Below are 22,777 nucleotides of genomic sequence, written 5' to 3'. Positions count from 1 at the left end.
TCTTGCAGACAAATATAATAAAGCATGCAGTGGTTAATGGACTTAGGAAATTAATACAGAGTCCAAACTTAAACCCAGCTTTACTGACTCTTAATTCCTTTTAATCAACTTCTTTCCACGGTTTCTAATAGTCTACATTTGTGCTTCGCAAAGGAGAATAATGAGAGATATCATTATTTGCAAGAGTAAAGTGTGTCGATTGCACTGTTAGGTCAAAATCCTCTCATCAAATCTGCCTATGTTCTGGCTCAGATATTCTTAGGTAACTTAAGAAAAACTCAAATCTCTTTAGTTTCCCCATCTGTAGGGCTTTTATGATTCATTAATAACATGGGGCTTTTATGTTGTTATAATATCTACATCATAAGACATCTTATGGGTAGTAAATTAAATATGATAATACGTACATAATGCTTCTCAAACGCTATGGAATTGTATAAATGTAGACCTTATTTTTGAAGGCAGTGTGTGGCCAGAATACAGAGGACATGAAATATTAGGCTTATGAGTGTTGGCATAATGGGTTGACCAAAAAGATTGTGTTCCCCATAACATCTTAAAGAAAAACCCAAATAACCTTTTGGGTCAGCCCAATACTTTATTAGGCAATGGAGAACCCTTAAATTTTTCATAAAAGGGAATGCAAAACCCAGGTAGATCTTGAGGAAGTTGGATCTCACAGTAGCTTGTGTGATGGACCAAGAGATAAAGGGACTGAGTAGTGTGGTATGGGATAGTTAGAAGACTAGTACTGTGGTTAAAGTGAGAGGTAAAGAGTAGTCTGAACCAGGACAGTGACCATTATATTTTTAAAAAAGACTGGAGGGTATACAAAATTTCTATAGAACAGAATCTATGAAATAATTTAAAAATGAGGATAGTGGGTTAAGTAAAGAATGAAATGTGATTTTAAGGGTTCTATCTCAGGTATTCAGCTCAGTTCAGTCGCTCAGTTGTGTCCAACTCTTTGCGACCTCATGGACTGCCGCATGGCAGGCATCCCTGTCCATCACCAACTCCTGGAGTTTACCCAAACTCATGCCGATCAAGTCAATGATGACATCCAACCATCTCATCCTCTGTTGTCCCCTTCTCCTTCCACCTTCAATCTTTCCCAGCATCAGGGTCTTTTCCAAAGAGTCAGTTATTTGCATCAGGTGGCCAAACTATTAGGGTTTCAGTTTCAACATCAGTCCTTCCAATGAACACTCAGGACTGATTTCCTTTAGGATGGACTAGTTGTATCTCCTTGCAGTCCAAGGGACTCTCACAAGTCTTCTCCAACACCACAGTTCAAAAGCATCAATTCTTCGGTGCTCAGCTTTCTTTATTGTCCAATTCTCACATCCATACATGACTACGGGAAAAACTATAGCCTTGACTAGACAGACCTTTGTTGGCAAAGTAATGTCTCTATTTTTGAATATGCTGTCTAGGTTGGTCATAACTTTCCTTCCAAGGAGTAAGCATCTTTTGATTTCATGGCTGCAGTCAGCATCTGCAGTGTTTTTGGAGCCCACCCAAAATAAAGTCAGCCACTGTTTTCACTGTTTCCCCATCTATTTCCCATGAAGTGATGGGACCAGATGCCAGGATTTTCGTTTTTTGAATGTTGAGCTTTAAGCCAACTTTTTCACTCTCCTCTTTCACTTTCATCAAGAGGCTCTTTAGTTCTTCTTTACTTTCTGCTATAAGGGTGGTGTATCTGCATATCTGAGGTTATTGATATTTCTCCCAGCAATCTTCATTCCAGCTTGTGCTTCTTCCAGCCCAGCGTTTCTCATGATGTACTCTGCATAAAAGTTAAATAAGCAGGGTGACAATATACAACCTTAATGTACTTCTTTCCCTATTTGGAGCCAGTCTGTTGTTCCATGACCAGTTCTAACTGTTGCTTCCTCACATGCATATAGATTTCTCAAGAGGCAGGTCAGGTGGTCTGGTATTCCCATCTCTTTCAGAATTTTCCACAGTTTATTGTGATCCACATAGTCAAAGGCTTTGGCATAGTCAATAAAGCAGAAATAGATGTTTTTCTGGAACTCTCTTGCTTTTCGGATGATCCTGTGGATGTTGGCAATTTGATCTCTGGTTCCTCTGCCTTTTTCTAAAACCAGCTTGAACATCTGGAAGTTCATGACTCACTTATTGTTGATGCCTGGCTTGGAGAATTTTGAGCATTACTTTACTAGCATGTGAGATGAGTGCAATTGTGTAGTAGTTTGAACATTCTTTGGCATTGCCTTTCTTTGGGATTGGAATGAAAATTGACCTTTTCCAGTCCTGTGATCACTGCTAAGTTTTCCAAATTTGCTGGCATATTGAGTTCAGCACTTTCACAGCATCATCTTTTAGGATTTGAAATAGCTCAACTGGAATTCCATCACCTCCACTAGCTTTGTTTGTAGTGATGCTTCCTAAGGCCCACTTGACTTCACATTCCAGGATGTCTGGCTCTAGGTCAGTGATCACATGATCGTGTTCATCTGGTTGGTGAAGATCTTTTCTGTACAGTTCTTCTGTGTATTCTTGCCACCTCTTCTTAATATCTTCTGCTTCTGTTAGGTCCATACCATTTCTGTCCTTTATCAAGCCCATCTTTGCATGAAATGTATGAGACAAAAATAGGAAATTTAGGAGATGGTATTTGGTGTTTGTAAAAGATGGAAAACTAATGTAACTTATGTTAGGTTGGAAGACTTGTCAGGGCACCCCAATGGGGATGGCAAGCAGACACCAAGATGCATTGAAGAAAATCAGGAAAGTGGTCAGAGAATAAAGTGGTTAGAAGATAGAGTTGTTTGCAAATAAGTAATAATAGGAGCTATGAGAAAAAAGAACTTTGATGAGAAAGATGATATAGGGACAGAGGGATATATTGAGTTGGACAAAAATTTCTTTTGGGTTTTTCTGTAAGATCTTATGAATGTTTTGGCCAACCCAATATATTCTCATAGTAAGAGGCTATGGGAAAATGAGGTTGCAGAAAGGGGCTAGCAGGCAGGGTTAGGGAATAAAAGACCCCAAGGAATATAGTGTCATGGGTGCCAAGGAATGGGAGAACTTCATAAATCTTTTCATGAAAGTGGGCTGTTCAGTAATTTTAAATATTTTATTAAAGGCTAATCAGGAAGAGACAATGAATAATCATTGGAAATGCCTATTTTGAGCTGACTGATGAGAAGTAGGAGGGTAAAAATCATGTTTGTCTTCTTTATTGTTTAGCACAATCATTTAGTAGAGAACTCACATTTATGAGCCATTGAGCAAATACTTCTATAAATGAATGAATGAATGAATAATTACAATTGAATTTTGAAGGTTCAACAAGTAAATTGGAGACAGTTAAAATCAGGGAATAGAGATTGTTTTTCTACAACATTTGCAGTAGTGCAAAAAGATTATATTGTGGGCATATGTTACCACAGTAGCTAAGATTTATTTGTAGCTTATTATGATCTCATTCCATCTTCTCAGCAATCCTATTAGGGAATCACTGCTACTATCTCCACTTTAAAGTTGAGAAAACTGAGACATCAAGAGATTAATATTAGCTGCAATTCACATAGCTGATCATGAAAGAAGCTAGGATACATGATATCATTTCTCTACCTAAAATTTTTCAACAACTTTAATATTTAATCCTTAGTGTCTTAATCCTAGTGCAGTATTTATTACCTTCCGACTGATGGAGAGAACAAAACGCAGAAGTCAAGTACTTTGCCCAAGATCATACACAGCTTATTCGTGGTGGAGATAGAGTTTAGACCTAGATAAGAGTATGGTAGCTCAGACAGTAAAGCATCTGCCTACAATGCGGGAGACCCAAGTTCAATCCCTGGGTCAGGAAGATCCTCTGGAGAAGGAAATGGCAACCCACTCCAGTACTCTTGCCAGGAAAATCCCATGGACAGAGGAGCCTGGTAGGCTACAGTCCATGGGGTAACAAAGAGTCGGACACGACTGAGTGACTTCACTTTTCAAGAGTAAACCAGACACTCTGATACTCTCAGAGCCCTTGTTCATAATCACTGTACAACATTAGCTTAAATTACTTTGTTTGCCTTGACTTGTATGGGATTGAGCCCGAGAGGGAATGAACAAAAAACAAAAGAGATCTGGTAAACTGGGAGAAAAGAGGTAAAAATAATAAAAGCATTTGATGATTAATAATAGTAGGTCTGGTAAGAGTGACTTAGAAATGGAGGGTAGTTCAAGTTCATAGTGGAACAGTGTGGAATGATGCTGAGATCTGAGGTGTGTTATTGGATAACTGAAAATGAGCAGAAATGGAGGTCAGTAATGTTGAGTATTTTAAAACTTATGAGACTAAGGTGTTAAGAGGATGAATGAGGAGAGTGCCATGACACAAACCTAAGTAAAGGAGACTTCTTTAATCCAGGTACAGCGTATCAATGCTATTAGTGATACACGTGTTATATATTAATGGTACACACATGATGAGGTATGATCCTCTTGGAGTTTATATTTATGGAAGATGTTAAATCCCATGTTTGCTTCTTCCAATTATAGAGCTTTGAGTTAAAAGGAGTTCTTCTGGATGTGAATTTATGGGGTTTACTTTAAAAAAATCTTCTACAGAACTTAATCCCAAGCCTTGCAAGTAATCAACATTCAGTATATGTACACATGATGGAGACTGTACCAAGTGGCAGATTTCTCTCTCTTCTGAGGAAGATATTATATCCTCATTCGTTTATACTTTCTTAAGGGATGCTGATGAATAATTTTCCTACAGGAAGTCATCTGAAGGACATGTATTCATTTCAGATATAATGAACTTGCTGTGGCATTTTAGCTGTCAAAGTTTAAGATGTCGAGAGTAACAGGAGATACCATATGTTCTGATACTCTATTCAAACGAGGCTCCCCTGAACATATTATCATGCTATGGTACTATTTCAAAGCCTAAACTAGAAAAACCAGAAGTTCTTCCTGTTGCTCAAAAGTTTCTTTCAATTCTTCCTTGATGATACAACTGCATTTAAGTCTGGCCACTGGATTGTGGACTATAGTAAGGATTAGGAGTAGCTATAGCTGAAAAGACATAGGCTCTCTCTAAGGCTAGAACTGCATTTGGGACCCATTATTCCTGCAGGCTAGGTTGTTCCCCCTTCACCCATGCAGACACACACGTGTGCACCCATGCACACTCATCTCCTCTCCTCCATGAATCGTCTCCTAAAATGGACATTTTTTGAAGACAGACTGCACTTCAGGATACATGTAGGATCCAGTGAGATATAAAACATAATTTCTCTTTAACAGGTGATATTTCTTCAGTGATATTCATTACTGGTTCAGTAAGGTAGGGAAAGAGGCAATAAAAGGCAAAAATGAGCACCATTTTCACATAACAGATAGTCAACTTCCATAGACTTTTGTGTCCTTCCTCACAGATTTTTTTCCCCCTCTTTGAAACGTTGGCAGATGTAGTTTTTAACTGTGTTGTATTAGCCTTAGTGATAACCCAGGGAGGGCCAGTCTACAGCTGCCTCTCAGATTACATGAGAACAGAAGTTAGAGTTGGACTAACAGCACACAGGGAGTTCAGTGCTTTGCTGCTTTGAAGCCTATCTGTCAATTTTTCTTAAAATACACACGTACATACACGGCCTTGGGTTCTATCGCTGCCTGATTAATGTGATTCTGTTCCTGTAAGGCACATACGCTACACTCGCCTGGTTTCTAGCAGCCAAGCCCCTCTGGTGTTGCCCGAATTGTACCTGGTTCTTTCCGACAAATTATTGTGATGATTAAGAAAGTTTGATGATATATCTTTCTTTTTTTTGGATTCTGGACCTCCTGTCAGATAATGGAGTCAGAAGTGTGGGGCTTCGGCAGTTATTCCATATCAGTGCTCCGAGTTCAAATAAAGTGTCAGGATGACTAAGTACAAGGGATTTGTGGAATGCTTTAATGTTGCCTCATTTCAAATCACTTCATAAGCAGCCTGGTAATGAGCTCAATAAATTCTGTTGGAGGAGAAAAAAAGAAAAAGAGCCCTGTATCCACTACAGAAAAAGTAGGTTGTTATTTTATAATTAGGCCTCTGGGCTGGTGGGAAGGAGCCTTATTTCCTGTTTGAAATCCACTTTGTTAGCTCTGTGATGTGGAGATGGCTAAATGAGTATGAAATATTATAATTAAGGACATCACAAGCTGTTTATCTTATCAGCAGTGTTTTTCCTTAAAGGCTGCCTCATTGACCACTTGTGTATTATAACTACTTTTTTTTTCCGGGCTTTGCCAGTTGTAACCAACAGAGATTTATTTGGCTCTAAGCGGGGAGAGAGGAGATACGAACAGCAGCCCAGCAACCAGAAGTCATGGGAGAGACCTAAATTGCTTTTATTTTGCCTGGTCAGGTGTTCTTTTCATTAACCGCAATAAGCTGTTTGGTTCCGGAAATAAACGAGTTTATACCAACTTGACTCAACCTGGTGGGAGCATGACATCAGGGGCCACGCTGGGAGGTGCCATCTCAGATATCTCACCAAGCACCATGGTTGTTTTTTTTTTTTTTAAAGGATTAACAGAGAAAACCAATCCCAGTTTGGAAAATGAGAACTGTTTTATTATTGATTGAGTAGAAAGCAAGTGGTCAGATTTGCAATCTCCACTGTGATTTGAAAGGCTCTATATTATGATACTCTTTTGACATGCCAACTTTCTTATTTTCACTTGCAAGTGGCAGGGCGAGTCCTGCTCCTCTATAATAGACTAAAATGACAATTCTCACCAGGTTCTGCTGCAAAGGTCTGCATAGCAGTTACTTGCCTCATAAGCCATTTGGCTGAGCTGAAAGATCAAATCATATATTCACGACATTCCCCTGAGGGTTGATTTTTAAAGGATTCCAGGTCTCAAAAAACACAGGGAGATCTAACGTGTCTGTAAGGATGGGCTCCATATATCTGGACATTCAGCATTTGCTGGACCTTGGCAAGATGAGGGAGGGTGACATATTTTTCGTCTGAATTACATCTACAAACCTATTTGATCCTAGAATCAAAAGTCCCTTTAACCCGGTGTACGAGACAGCAAAAGAGACACTGATGTATAGAACAGTCTTATGGACTCTGTGGGTGAGGGAGAGGGTGGGAAGATTTGGGAGAATGACATTGAAACATGTAAAATATCATGTAAGAAACAAGTTGCCAGTCCAGGTTCGATGCACGATACTGGATTCTTGGGGCTGGTGCACTGGGACGACCCAGAGGGATGGTATGGGGAGGGAGGAGGGAGGAGGGTTCAGGATGGGGAACACATGTATACCTGTGGCGGATTCATTTTGATATTTGGCAAAACTAATACAATTATGTAAAGTTTAAAAATAAAATAAAATTAAAAAAAAAATGAATTCTATGTAAATGACACAAAAAAAAGTCCCTTTCATAATCATGCTGTCTCTATCATTTCTCCCTCAAAATCATTTTAAGAAAGTATATGACAAACAATCTGAGGGAGGAAATGGCGACACACTCCAGTATTTTGCCTGGAAAATCCCATGGCCAGAGGAGCCTGGCAGGCTATACAGTCCATGGGCTCACAAAGTTGTACGCAACTGAGCGCGTGCGCACACACACACACACACACACACTTGCAAAACAAATCACACGCTATTATCATTTTTAATGGAAACATTTAAATTATCTTCCCTTAAAGTCAAGATCAGGTCAGAAATACAGTTATCACTGCTGTTGCTGAAGACATTGCTCAATATCTTTAAAAATAGGTTTTTAAACCTATTTTGAGGACCAGGAAAATATAGAAATGTGTTGATTTAGATATAAAGAGATCAAAGTGTCCTTAGTTCAAAATGATGCAGTTGTTATCAGGAAAATTCTGTGGAACTCAACTATGTCTCGCATAAGCTTTGGCCAAGACCATTGGCTGCTTTGCTCCCTGGTTTCTTCTTTTGCTGAGAACTGAATGAGCTTTATAATCCCACTGACATACTTTAAGACACTGTTAGATTATCAAAGGAGAGAATGACAAAGAGATAACATTGCATGTATGCTCAGTTGCTCAGTCATGTCCGTCTCTTTGCGACCCAGGGGACTGTAGCCCACCAGACTCCTCTGTCCATGGGATTTCCCAGGCAAGAACAATGGAGTGGGTTGCCATTGCCTCCTCCAGGGAATATTCCCCACCCAGGGATCAAATTCACATCTCCTGCAGTGGCAGGAGAATTCTTTTCCACTGAGCCACCTGGGAAGCTCTGTAATATTGCTAAAATCTAATTTTTGTTAAATTTTATATGCATTGAATTGTTTTTAGGTAGTAAGCCATGTTAAATAGTACCACTGAAGTGCAGGAGAGGATAATCTTGCTTTGAAATCTGCTCATTCACATATCATGCTAGCTATAATACAACTGCTGAGTCGTATAATTTTTTCACTTATTCATTCACTGAACAGTTCAGCAAATACACATTGAGTTCCTACTTTGTGCTTAAAATGGGGGAAAGTGTAAAGCGTGGAAGGAGGCAGATATGAATTCTAAGAATTCCCAGAACAAAGCATTCCAGAGGCAGAGGGAAATAGCCACCGTGGGCTGGGAAACAGCCAGCAATAGATGACCTGGCTTCTGGCTTTGCCCTGCGAGCAAATGTGGCATGCACCCTAGGAGGAGGGGAGGCAGGGCCCCAGGTGACAGCAGAATGTAAATAGCAACTGAAGCCACCCACCAAAGCATAGTTTTCATTTGTGCGCCTGGGGCTTTTAGCCACAGAAACCAACATTTTAGCAGCTTAGCCTTCTAGGATGAAGGACAGTTACTTTATATGCATATTGTCATTGAACAGAGAGTCAAATCTTGTTCTCTTTTCCTCCTGAGGTTTTTATATTTTTTACCAAGTCCCTCATTTCATCTGTAGTTGATTCATTGCTTTTTTTCTACCATGCTTGATCCATGCCTTCATTATTTGCACAATAGCTACTCTGAAGTCATACTCTGTCACCACCCCCACATCATCATTACCATCACCTCATACATGGGCAGAATTCACTGGAAGAGAAATTCATAATTGCTCTTTGATTTTTCAATAGATACATTAATTGAACCGAAAAAGATAAGAGCTAATGTGACTTATTGTCATCAGCCAGAATTCTGGCAGTCCTAACAGAAATAAGACGCATCGGGAATAAAAAAATTATTCTGGCTCCAAAGTGCCAAAACATCTGGATGAAACATGAAACATAAAACATGAAAAACGCAGTCCACTATCCAGGTCTTTTGTCTGCCAAGTGACAAGCATGTTATATATACTGATTTCACTGCCTTAAAACCTACAGGAAAATCTATCTAGAATGAGGTAGTGGCATTAATGTATTAACTCAAACATTGGTAGAAGTCTTCATATTTCCAAGTTTTTTTTTTTTCCTTGCAGAGTGCATTTGAGTAAAATTTTATAACTGCCCAGTGCAATTTTAACATCATTGCCACTTTACTGAAGGTGAGGGTGTGCAGGAAGCGGCTCCAGATGGCAGGAAGTTCAGGCAGGGGCTGAGGTTTCAGTCTGTCTAAATCAGAAGTTTTTTCAGTGGTACTCTGTTATCTTTGTATTTGATGAAATTGCACTAAGGCTGCCATTAGCTCCCTATGTGAGTGTGTTTAAAGAAACTAAGCTGTAGAAGAGAAGCCACTGTCTTTGATGAATTGCTGTTATTTGCACAGTCTTTGTTGGGAGCCCCACCTCCACACCCCCAAACTCTCTGCTGTCCTTGTCTCCCAGATGTGAAATTCTGGGTCAAGCGTTTCTCATTCTGCTTATGATCCTCTCGCCCAAGAACTTAAGTGAGATAGCACGTTATTTAGTTTCTGAACAGCAAAACATTCAACAAAGCTGAATGCCTCCTGCAGTCAGGTAGGCCTACCATCCTCCTTGGATACAGTGATCTATCATTGTGCACAGATGGGTAATTATTATCATTCCTAGTGAGACAGAGACACAGACTTCATGTCTGATGTGATTCTGCCCAGTAATTTAACATGATACGATGAAACATACAACATGCGTCATATATCTGGCTAGTGGTCTGAGGGAATCCAAGTCCATCTGATGGGGCCTTCCTGCAGCCTCATGGGAGAACATTTATTTTTAAAAGGAGAAGACATGTTTGTGAGAATATGGTGATGCTTAATTGCTTTCCAAATCTAGAATAAATATTTACCTAGAGAAAATTCTCCAAACATTAAAGCAACTGTATCTCTCATAAGCCAGAGAAACTCATCACACCACAGGCTGTGGGCTCTGTGGGCTGTCAGGGAGACCCCGCTGATCAGAGCTGACCCTTTCATGGACCTTCTTGTATCTCTACTGATACCTCTCTTACTATTAATAACATCCTGCAGGCTCTCTTCCCCCTGCTTAAAAATTTGGACAAAGGGGTAATAATTTTGATTCAAAACATTTTTTTGATTTAAAAATAATTTTGATTTAAAAAAAAGCCAGGTTCAGGGAAGATGCAGTGTTGGGTTTTTCCCAAACTTCTCCTCTGTGTCCTCATCCTGGATCCCAATTTCTCCACTGAGAAACCCAAGAGATTGTGGCTGTTAAAGATATGAAATTAGATGAACTATGCTCTCATGTAAGTGGAGATATTTTCTGAGGCAAGTAAAAAGGTTTTGTTTAAGTCACTGATTCAGTCAATGAACTTTTGTCTGATAATAGCAGTTGTGCTACTACCTGCCCCCTTGACAGAGTTGATTTTTTTTTTTTTTGCTAAAGTGGGCTTGGTCTTAGGTGAAATTTCAAAATAGTCTGGTATTTAGAAAATTCTAGTATTTATCAATAAGGTTTTTAAATCAGTGCCAAAAATGGCTTTCCATTAAATATTCATTAATGCTTTTTTTTTTTTTCTCTAAAACATTTATTTACACACTTTTGAGCCTGATGATTTCTGTTTCCAAATATTTAGAACCCCTGGTTTGGGTGAGTCCTCTTATTTTAGAATTGATTTCTTTTTAGATTCCTCTGAATATAACTAGACATGTTTTAGATGCACAATAGATGTCCGTCAAATTGCACTGAATAAAATTTTGAATTCTCTCTGTCACCAGCTTAAACCCTTTGACTTTCAATGTACAGATCATTGTAGCTCAGCAATGTTTTAGCTGCTAAATAGGAACATCCAGACTGGACATAGTTGCTGTCTTTTTAGTATTTTTCATGTTGATTCTTTTCTTATGCTACTGTCTATCTTACTAGTACCTCCTGTTGTGAAATATTTTTCTTTTGCATAGTATCTTAATAACCATTGAGGTGGTTTACTTGGGGTCTCTTAATGCCCAGCACACCCAGGAATTGTAGTGTGGTAAATATAATGTGGGTAAAGTGACTGTATTTTTTAAAAAATCCATTATGACCAATTTTTTAAACTTATTTTTAGGCAATTTGATAACATATAGATGCAGCCTGCCTTAGGAAACATGACTTCTGATAGACCAAAAAATCTTTCTTATGGATTATAATTTGAAAAAAAAAAAAAAACACACACCCTTTAAAGAACTCTGTGTCTAAATTGGAAGGCAGGGTTTTGTAATTTCAAACCCATTAGTCTGTTTTCAGCAGCTCCTTCTTTGATTACGCTCATTAGCCTGAGTATATGGGGGAAAGTCATTGTAACCGAATTAATATTGTATAAAACAATTATTGTTTCTTATCAGCTTCACTTTCTCCTAAGTGAATATTTCACTATTAAAGAAATACATCCAACCACACTTTTCATTTTCTTGTGCAAAGCCTAGCATGACAGACTATATATTTTTGCTGTACTTCAAGTTATTTTTTATTCTTCAGTTATTTCCAGTATGATTTTTCTTTATACAACCATTATTTAAACAATGTGCAGTTATATTTATTTATTTATTTTTTGCCCTCTTCTCATTCCTCAAAAGCTCTGAAGCAGCTTACAATAATACATACAATGCTATATGATGTGTACTTCATCACTGGGAAAAATCATCAAGAATCTGCCAAATTAATTCAATGTTGATAAATTTTGGTAAGATAGTAAATGCCTTTTATAGTTGGGAACTTCTGCCATTGATAATATGGAATTTTTAGATCACTATACCATTTTCCCCCACTCAGCTAAGAAATCATAGTGGCAGGTAAGAGTTTACAAGTGGCAAATTATACAGTCAATTCCTGATTATACTTGGGGGAGCCATTGCTGATGATCTGCAAATTCTGCTTCCGCGTTCTATTGACATTCAAGCAGAATGGTCTATAAAGTCATTTGTGGTTATTACTCAATACCTTTTGTCTAATTTCTCTTTCCCATGTAGCCTATCACCCAGCATGAGATCTTTTATGCCAAAGCACTTAATTACTTCCCCCAAATCAGTGAAGGTTCAAAACAAAACAAAACACAAACCCAACATAAAAACACAAATATGGCATATTTATAGCCTTTCACCCGGATTCATGATATGTTTTTACCTGTTTGACTAGAGGCTACTTGCAGAACCCAAGGAAGAGGCAGCTGTTTCAAAGGCACAGTATATCTAAGATATTACCTCCTGTCCTGTTTCAGGGACGCCTCCCATGTTGGGGGAGTGGTCATGAGACTGTAATGTGGGGAGGAGAGTTACTGTGTCTTCCACGTGTGCTACAAAACTGGATGTGTGTGAGGGTGCTTCTGTGTTTACATACGGATATATATATGAAAAGTGAAAATTTATGCTATTTGTTTCTGCATATGTGCGTGCATTCTTTTAATGCCTATGTGAAAACAAATAAAGTACAAATAAATAAAATAACTCAATTAGATGCAATCCATCCTTTCTTTGTGCAAATGATGAAGAACCACATTCCTGTGAAGTGAGGCTTGTGCCTTTATAGATCTAGACCTACAGATAAAACCCACTGGATCAATGTAAATCTTTACAGTACCAGAATATTTTGCCCTCAAATGAATTTTATTTTTTTCCTTACAGTTTTAAAGCTTTTCTGGTTAAAGATCAGGGATATCCTCCTGACTAAAAGGGTAAGTTTTTAATTTTTAAACAAAGATCTGCACCCCAACCCCTCCCATGAAAAAACCAAACTGTTTCCTGTTGCTCTTCTTCACAATTGCACATTGTGAGTTTCCCATGAACGTTCCTATGAAAAGGGGAATCTCTCCCCTTCTTCATTGAGACTTTAGCTGCAGAATTCATTGTTGGTTTGGATGCTCTTATTGCTGTTGACCTTCACCCCCTTGTTTTTAGAAGAGTCATGTGACCCTTGGAAAGCAATGCTTTTTCTACTGCACCTGTGAGAAGATCTAATGTGTTTCGTCGTTAGACTCCTGTGGAAATATACAATGAAACTAGGGGATCTGGTTAGTGCCAGAGGCAAAGTACTACTAACTCATCCCCGAAGATTGCCTTTTGATTAAAGGGCTCTTGCTCTAAGGTGCTCGGCCTTTCTTGAGGCTGATATGAACTACTATTCTTGGCTGCTATATAACCTACCTTGAACATCTGATTTTTTTTTTAACAACAACAACAAAAAAAAAAACCCCAGCAATTATATTAAGGAGTGCTCACGTGACATATAATTCCTTAAAATTTCAAACAGGATTTAATATGTGAACTCAACATTGTAGCTTAGTGCTGGGCAGAAATTCATAACAGAGAGAGGGTGGTGGAAAAAGATAGGGTTAGTTCTGCCCCCAAATATTTCATGGATGGGACCACATCAAATTTAATTCAGACTAGAAATCTTCCCTGCTTTAAGAAAATGAAAGTGAAAAAAAGTTGGTCGCTCAGGTATGTCCAGCGTTTTGCGATCCCATGAACTGTAGCCTGCCAGCCTTTTCTGACCATGGAATTCTCCAGGCAAGAATTCTGGAGCAGGTTGCCAATTTCTTCTCCAGGGGATTTTCCTGACCCAGGGACTGAACCCAGGTCTCCTGCATTGCACAAAGATTCTTTACCGTTTTAGCCACTAGGGAAGCCCCATTTTCATTAAGAAAATGAAAGGTAGTCAAATGAATAGCTGAGCTTAAGCAACAGATATCTTTTTTCTTGGCTCTCATATAACCTGAAGAGTTAAAATAGCTTGCCCCTTAGGTGTTTTGCTTTGGGTATTTTTCTTTTCTTTTTTTTTTAGAAAGGAAAAGGAAGCAAAAAGGAATAGGGGTAAGCTGAGGGCAACTATATAATTTATTGTCCAAACTGGGACACTTTTGGAGCTAAAGGAACTCTATTAATAATTATACTGGATAAAAGGCATAAATCGGGACTCTTACAGGCAAACAGAGATGTTTGGTGACCCCTGGGAGGTACAATTAATAGGGCTTTATGTCCCTGGTCTTGTAGCCTTGCTGTGACCATGAGCTCACAGTGGAAACATCATTTCTATTGATGGCTTTTTTTTTTTTTTCCAAGGTTTTGATCACAAACTGTGTTGCAGGCAATCTCAATTACACTTTGTGGTAAGATAGGTTTTCTGTTCTTGGCATTCTGTTATTAGATTAACAAGCATTTTATTGTTTCTTTTGTATTCAGGCTTTTCATATTTGGTGCAATTGAAATGTGAAGAAAGAAAAAAGTATTTAGTAGGACAGCTGAAAAAGAACATCAAATCCCACTATTTGAATTATCTTTCACTGTTAGCTATCTTTTGTTCTTCAGAGCATGTCTATCTATGAATCCAGCCTCTTTGCTTTTCATCATAATATTGTTTTCTCATTTTCACTGGGGAAGGAAGAGGGCAGAAAGAAATTTGTTGTGATTGTTTTATAAAAATCCCAGTGATTTCTCTTTCTTAGTAGGGCTTTCTCAAGAATGAAATCTATGATTAGTACATAGTAATGGTCTAACATGATAGCCTTTGAGGCTTCTTAAAGTTTGAAACTGAAGAGATCAATTTTAAGCAAGAGCAATTGTGTACTGACATTAGGAAAACATACTTTTTGGTTCCATTCATCAGCTCTCAGTGCTTTTAGATGGCAGCTTTCTTTTGCATTTATTAGAAGTAAGACTGCCATGTAAATGACAAGAAAGTTCACTTGAGGGGAAAAAAAAACTAGGAATTAAGCTAATTTGTCCATTTAATTTAAAAATATTGAATAGTCAGATTCCTTTCAGGCATTTTAGACATATTATATTTGTCAGAGAGCAAGCAAACAAACCAGCCAATAAACCAAAGCAGCAAGTCACACTATCAATTATTAATAACTTGTAAAATGCCATTCCCTGTGCCAAATAAGGATTTTATATACCTTAACCCATTTAATCCTTACAGAATCCTATTCTCAGAATGATTTCTATATAACATATTAAAAAAAAAAAAAAAAAAAACTTCCAGAAGGCAAATGACTGAAACAAGTTCACAGTTGTTGTTTAGTAGCCAAGTCATGTCCAACTCTTTTGTGACCCTACAGACTGTAGCCTGCCAGGCTCCTGTGTCCATGGAATTCTCCAGGCAAGAATACTGGAGTGAGTTGCCATTTCATAGAGCTAGAAAGAAAAGTTTAGACTGAAGTTGTATTAAACCAGTACAACTATTTACTATTTATCTATGAGAGGATTTAGGTGATTTTTTTTTAAAAGTCAAAGATGCTTTTTGTGAGCAGTTTTCTATTTGTATTATTGAAAACTAAATGTGTATGCGAAATACCAGCATTTTAATAATTTAAAAAATCATTAAGGAAGTGAAAGGTAAGAGAAGTTAGTGCACCACCAAAAATTCCACTTTTAGCTCTTTCTTCAGTTGCACAAACTTCTTTCCCACCTTCCTTGACACACATGGGCTGTCTCCTGTGTAACAAAGAATGATAAAAGAAAGGATGCTATCCCAAGACGAGGTACAGCCTCTCTCAACACCTTTCAGGTTATTCTCTCTTCTGGAATGACAATTCCTTATGCATCTTTCCAATCATCTGTCTTTTTCTATAAAGATCCTGAGAATGCCTCCTCTTTCAGACCCATCAGCTTGGTAACTCCCATCAGTAAATGAGTGTTGAATTAAGTTCAGTGAACTGAACCACTTCTCTCCAGACCCTAGTCTAGCAACTGACTCGACCATCTTCTCTGTCTTATGTCTGTTCTGTCTGGAAGGAAAATGAAAATGAGAAAGAAAAATCATTTAATGAATTTCTAAATTTCTAATTCCTGTTACAGAAAATATTAAAACATACATGATGGCATTTGGGGTGATGGCACTGACAAATGGTAACTGAATGTGGATTGCAGAACAGTGTCCCCTCTGGGAAGGCTAATGACAAAATGGAGCTCCCTCAGGCAAGATGGCGCCCAGGTGTGTTTGTATCCCTTCCTCCATCCCCCACAAAGGGGCAGCACTGAGTCACCTGTGTCTTGGGGAGGGCTCACAGGCCGATGAATAAATGTTTAGTTTTTGAATATTAAATAAGAATATAGAAGAAAAAAATTTTTCAAGGAATAACAAAGAATGTTAATTTGTACAGCCACCTTTCTCATTCCTTATATCAATATTTTGGAGAAAGCTAGTGAAGAATTAGTTATAGTATTGAGAACAAGCATTGATAATACCATTTGGTGTCACTCAGAACTATTTTCAAATTCTCTAACAGTCTTAGCTGTATGACTTGGATATACTACTTAATTTCTCTGGTCTCATTTTACTCATCTGGAAGTGAGATAATGAACTTCAGCCCTCACACTTGAAGGTGAAGATTAAATACATGCAGGTAAGTGTCTGGCATGAAGAGTGCATTCATTCATTTTTGCTTTTTGGTATGCTGCTGCTGCTGCTAAGTCACTTCAGTCGTGTCTGACTCTGTGTGACCCCAGAATGTGAATATATGTCTGGCTTCTGATTTTTAAGGATGTGCTTATATTTTTAGAATATCAATATACACTATTAAACATATCAGTGGAAGTGTGAGTGAAGTCACTCAGTCGTGTCCGACTCTTTGCCACCCAATGGACTGTAGCCTATCAGGCTCCTCCGTCCGTGGGATTTTCCAGGCAAGCGTGCTGGAGTAGATTGCCATTTCCTTCTCCAGGGGATCTTCCCGACCCAGGAATCAAACCCGGGTCTCCCACATTGCAGGCAGATGCTTTACCGTCTAAGCCACCAGGGAAGCACTGTTAAATGTAGCAATAGGCATTATTAAGGGATAAATGAAAACAGTAGTCTCATATAGTAAGATGGCCAAAAAGGTGTTAAATTATAGTTTGGGAATGGTAGCCTATGTTAATTCATGATTTATATATTTTTTTGTCTTATAAAAATGGAAGAATGTAAGTACTAATATTTCAATATGATGAATGTGGTTCATTGACCTTTATCATGCCTGTGTAGAAATATTTAGGCAAAAACTGTATTTCATGTTACAGAGTTGAATCTAGCATGTCAGTTAACACTTACTCAATAAAGGAACCCTTTTAATAAATAACTTTAATGGACACTGTGTTTTAGAATGTAAAGCTATTAGAACATTTGCTGGGCAATCTGTTTTTAATTTGTCAAGTTAAATTCTATCCATTGGTGATGAGCACTTTATTTGGTTGCTCTCACATATTTTCTACAGAAAAGTCTTACTTGTGGAACTAATGACATGACCGAATTACACAGAAAGTGATAAGAAATATTTCTAAAAGACTGCCTTTATGAAACTGCTAATAAGTTGACACCTGTTTTCCATTAATGACTTGAAAAACAAGGGAAGCCTGTGGCATTTTAAACAAAACTGTGTAAATTACAGTATTTCTGCTCTTTTATGCAGAAGAGATTTCCTTTTGGTTATCACTTATCTATGATTCAAATAGGTGCAGATCCTTTTTGAAGTGTACAAAATATTGTTAGAGGTATTTGCTGGGCATTCTTTGGACACTAAAAAATGGGCTGATATAGTAAAATTATTTAAGTCCGTGCATAAAGAATATACTATATAAATGGAGAAACTCTTAGCCCTGCTTCTCATTTAAACTAGTAACACTCTTCTTGTTATTAAAATAATAGAGATAAGATGTATGGTATTGTCCTGTAAGCTAATTAATATTATTGTTTGCTTATCACATGGTGATGTATAAATATCATTGTTATTTTATAAATACCATTGTTTCACATTTTACATTAGAGAAAATGTGGGTTGGACTTTTAGTATCAGTGACATTTCTCACCAGCTACACATGCATTTTCCTACATTCCTGGTTCCAATATAAGTGGTATATAAATACAAGAATAAAAGACAATGTTGGGCTTGCAGGAGATAGAATTAGACTTGCCCGATGATGATGCTGAAGTGGGGATGCAGCCATGGCTCTTGGCAGCATGGCACGCCACTCAGGGACGCTCCATCATGGGCTTACAGTTCTTTCTCAAGCTGACTGGTGAGGGACTTTTAACTCACAACATGTAGGTACTGCAATGCCTTCTTCTCGTCACGGTTGCTAAAAACACACAGCCTTTTGTCAGGCTACAGAATGTTTTAATTCCCAATGCAAATCTGGGTGACATGTTTGTTACGCTAGTGGATATACCTGACAGATCCTATTTTGAGTTTTCCAAGAAAAAACACACGGCAGCACATTTATGGGATCTCAATCCTTTTATGTGAGCATAGCATGCCTGTTAGTAATTGAGGAGACCATTTCAAACCGGAGTTGATTTGATATAAAAATAACTTGCAAGTTGTGTTTGTCTAATTCCTAGGGTAAGATCATTTTAGCAGATCTAGTTGTTAGTTATAAGAACAGTTTTATGTTTTGCATGAAGCAGTAAATAATAGTAAAGACAGATCAAAATAAAGCTTTCATCACACCTTTGTTAATCTTTAGAAATACATTCATTGAGTTTTTGGGTTGCTTACACAAAGGCATACAGAATGTGTAAAGAATTATGGGTCATGCATTCAAAGAACCTATAAAAACAGAACAATTACATACATATGTTTCTGAAACCATAAGTCATAGGGGTTCATAAAAGCAAGCTGAAGTGTATTTAATATTCAGTGCAAAAATAGATATTAAGAAAGCTTTCCTTGACATTTAAACTCCATCCTTTATTTATAATGAGATACTTTGCCTTTAGCCACCAAAACACAGGTTCAAGCTCCGGTCACTTGCATGTGAGGAAACCTACCTGGAATGAGTCTTTGGTCACAGTTTTTAATAATGTTATGGGTTTGACTGTGGACTCAGTGTCTCCAGATAATTAAGTTCACTGGGCTTAAGAGCAGGTTATAGGTCACTTTACCCTTTGTCCCAAGATTATCCATTTCTGTTTTTAGAATTAAAGGAAAGGAAAATACAACTTGAGCTGGTTTTGAAACTTTTTATTAACTTTGTTTAGCAACCACAAAGATTCTAAAATATGTTTCTAAACTACTAAGTGTTGGTATTTGCAGGGTTTCAGCAGTATACCCGTACTTCCTTTTCTTTCCCATCCATTACATCTTTGTCCTGCTTTGGTTTCATTCTTTGGTAAGTGTTTATTTTGAATTGATCACATTCCATTTGCTATTTATTATCTGAGGCTATACCATATATGTAAATGTAGAAAGAGCTAGAAGTACAAAACTAGGCAGAAATGGATTAGAAATGAATATTTGCCCCTTTGATTTTTTTTTCACTGAAAAACACAAGAAGCATATTTAGAGTATTTTAATCTTCTTTGAATAAATGATTGTATTGGTTCAGTTAATGTGATCAGACTTCCTTCTTCAAGAGCAAAACTGTGATAAAATATTCAACTTTCTATTTGCAGGCTTTCCTGTAGCATCTTTTAAAAAAGGAGTGTATCTTGACTCAATTTGCAGGCCACCTTCAGAATCTATTTTCCTCTTATTACAGGTACAAGAAAGACTAAGTACTTTGCCTTACTGCTATCAGAGAAAATATTCTTAGACTCTACTCACTTATTGGAAGGGGATTGTGAATTGACTAGGGATGTTCTAAGTATTTTCACTGCCATTTAAGATACTAAGATCTATTGAATTATCCTGTTGAATTATTTGTCATTGTGAAAATTTGGTGAGTCATTGAAGAAACTGCCTTTTGAGTTTTTTTTTTTTTCTTTCTGATTATAAAGTACCTGCTGGAGGGCTCAGGTATATCTAGGTTAATGTGTTTCTATTTCAGTACCCAAAAAACAAATGTGAGATCTAAGAAGGGTCATACCCACATCCCCATTGACGATAATTGCGTAGGAGCAAGTACCTGCCCAAGAGGTGTGGGCTTCGAGGCAGAGAAAGGAGAATGGGGGATGGGAGGCTTTAAACAAAAACTTTTAACTGTAAAAGAAACAAGTTGTCCTCTGGGAAATTACTCAGAGTGCAATACACGCATATTTTTCTAATTAAATAGATTAGTTTATGCCTTTGGCACTTAAAAGAAAGTCCTTAGATTCACAGCCTCCTCAGTTAGAAGTATTTCCCAGGTTAATTCTCTGGAAATTAAATCTGGCCCGGTTTCTTGCCATTTTGTTCCCTTTTTTGAGGTCCCATTTCTCTTTGCACCCCCAGATCCTTTTCTTCTTTTTATGATCTGCACACTTTTCTCTTTCGCTTCATCAAATCTTCCACCTATTGAAATGGGACCAGCGCTGACATCCCCCGCCATTTTGCACCGCCCCCTAACTCCCCAGAACAAATCGCTACCAGCCTGCGTCCCCACAGGACTCATTTTAGCCCATTTCATATGTACAGCCCTTAACTGTTGGCCTTTAATAACAGATGTTTACTTAAGTCCATCTCTCTGACTGCGCTGGGGGTGTCTTGAAGGCAAGCGTTCCATTTGCTTCGTTCTATCTTCCAACATGACAGGCTTTTTCATGTGATGAAAAACTCGTCCTTAAACTCTGTGAAGAATCATCTTACTTTTTCTTTTCAAATTCACAGCCTTCCTCATTTACTCTTGTCTTTTTACACCTGCCCCCTCTCACCCCTCATGTTTGGTCCCTGAGACACCTGCTAAGTGCCACAGAGAGGAGTGGAGACATATGTGTGTTTGGAGTGTATCTGCTGTGTGTGTGCTGGAGGCGCTAGGGGAGCCCCTGGTCCCCAGAAGGGAGCTGGAGAGCAACCAGAACAGAGAGAAATTGTATTGTACTAACAAGCAATCATTGAGAAATCACTTTAAGACTTTGACAATAATTTCCCAGTGGTTGGTTGTCTAGTAAAGGGAAGGAAAAAAGGAGAAAAAGAAATAGTGTTGTATACTGAATACCAAATAATTCCCTATGACAATGCAAATCACGTTTGAATGCCAGAAGCTAGAAATTAAAGCCCACTCAGCCATTAGGTTGTCTGTCTTGATCAGGAAGGCATGGAGAGTCGTTCCCTTGGAAAAGCAAAGAAGGAAATGTAGGAAAGAAATGTGAAGGTGAGAGGCTTAAAATAAAAACACTTTGCAGTTGGTTCCAAATGAAAGCCACTGCAAGTTGGTAACACAGTGCTAATGTATCACTAAAATGGGATAAAGTAAACAAAATGCTAGATCAGGTCCTGCCTTTTAATACTAAGGAAATCATCTTATGAAAAGATTAAAGGAAAGAGGCATTATGGTCCTAAATAGAATGGCTTTATGAAATGGATCGCTTAGAAGTGTGGTTTGTGGCTTCATTTTGTATGACATGTTGGCACACATACATAAAACAAATTGCTCTGAGTATTATAACATGCAATTCCAAGGTCTCCTGCTTTTGGTTTGTGTTTTACATAAGTGGTTTCTACGTTTGTGCCCTTACTGATGGGAATTCATTTATAACCTGCTGCCGTGGACTCTCTGACTGTCCTTTTTGATGAACTGCTTTTCACTTTGTAAAATTTTTTTGAGGTTTCTGTATCATGAAATGTTTCTTCAAATGCTGCATAGCATAACAGAAAATTGCATCATGATGGAAGCTGGAGTCAAGGTTAGATAAAGGAAACAAAACCTTTCTATTTCTTCCTCCTATATTTCTTAACCTAGTTGATAAGGGGCATTGGTTAATTTTGTAATACTGTGAAATCTGGGGTCAAGGAAAAATTTACTGAGAAAAGTAATTGGAAGTTTTCAGCTTCTAAAAAGATAATACAGTTTACTAAGAAATATACAGGGCTTCCCAGGTGGTGCTAGTTGCAAAGAACCTGCCTCCCAGTGCAGGAGACGTAAGAGATGAGAGTTTGATCCCTGGCTGGGGAAGATCCCCTGGAGGAGGGCATGGCAACCCACTCCAGTGTCCTGGCCTGGGAAATCCCAGGGACAGAGGAGTCTGGCGGGCTACAGTCCTTAGGATTGCAAAGAGTCAGACATGACTCAAGCGACTTAGCACAGCACAGCACAGCACAGCATAAGAGATACATATTGTCTAGAAGTTGAAAGTGTGGCAAGATGTTGAGGCCAAGGTCCTAGAATCTAGTCTGACTTTATTGATTGGCCATTTTTAAGGAACAAAATGACTCACATCCCAGCATCTCAGACTTACCACCAGAGCTGTGAGAGCTGCTTGGAAGAAAAGAATCAGAGCTTTTCTTTCCTCCCAACTGAGCATCAAGGGCAGAAGATCCCAGCTTTTGCAAATGACCCCAATATTTTTTCTCCACAGCTGATTTTCTAAAACATTTAATTAGCTACTTATTTATTTATGGGTGCATTGGGTCTTATAGTTGTGGCATGCATGATCCTTCATTGAGGTATGCGGGCTCCTCTCTACAAGGGCTCCAGGCTCGGTAGTTGTGGCTCAAAGGCTTAGTTGCCTCATGGCATGCGGGCTTTTAGTTCCCCAAGCAGGGATCAAACCCACATCCCCTGCACTGGAAGGTGATTCTTAACCATTGGACCGCCAAGA

Source organism: Bos indicus, chromosome 9, assembly GCF_029378745.1.
Source record: "Bos indicus isolate NIAB-ARS_2022 breed Sahiwal x Tharparkar chromosome 9, NIAB-ARS_B.indTharparkar_mat_pri_1.0, whole genome shotgun sequence".
Taxonomy (NCBI): domain Eukaryota; kingdom Metazoa; phylum Chordata; class Mammalia; order Artiodactyla; family Bovidae; genus Bos; species Bos indicus.
This window is presented reverse-complemented; position numbering follows the sequence as displayed.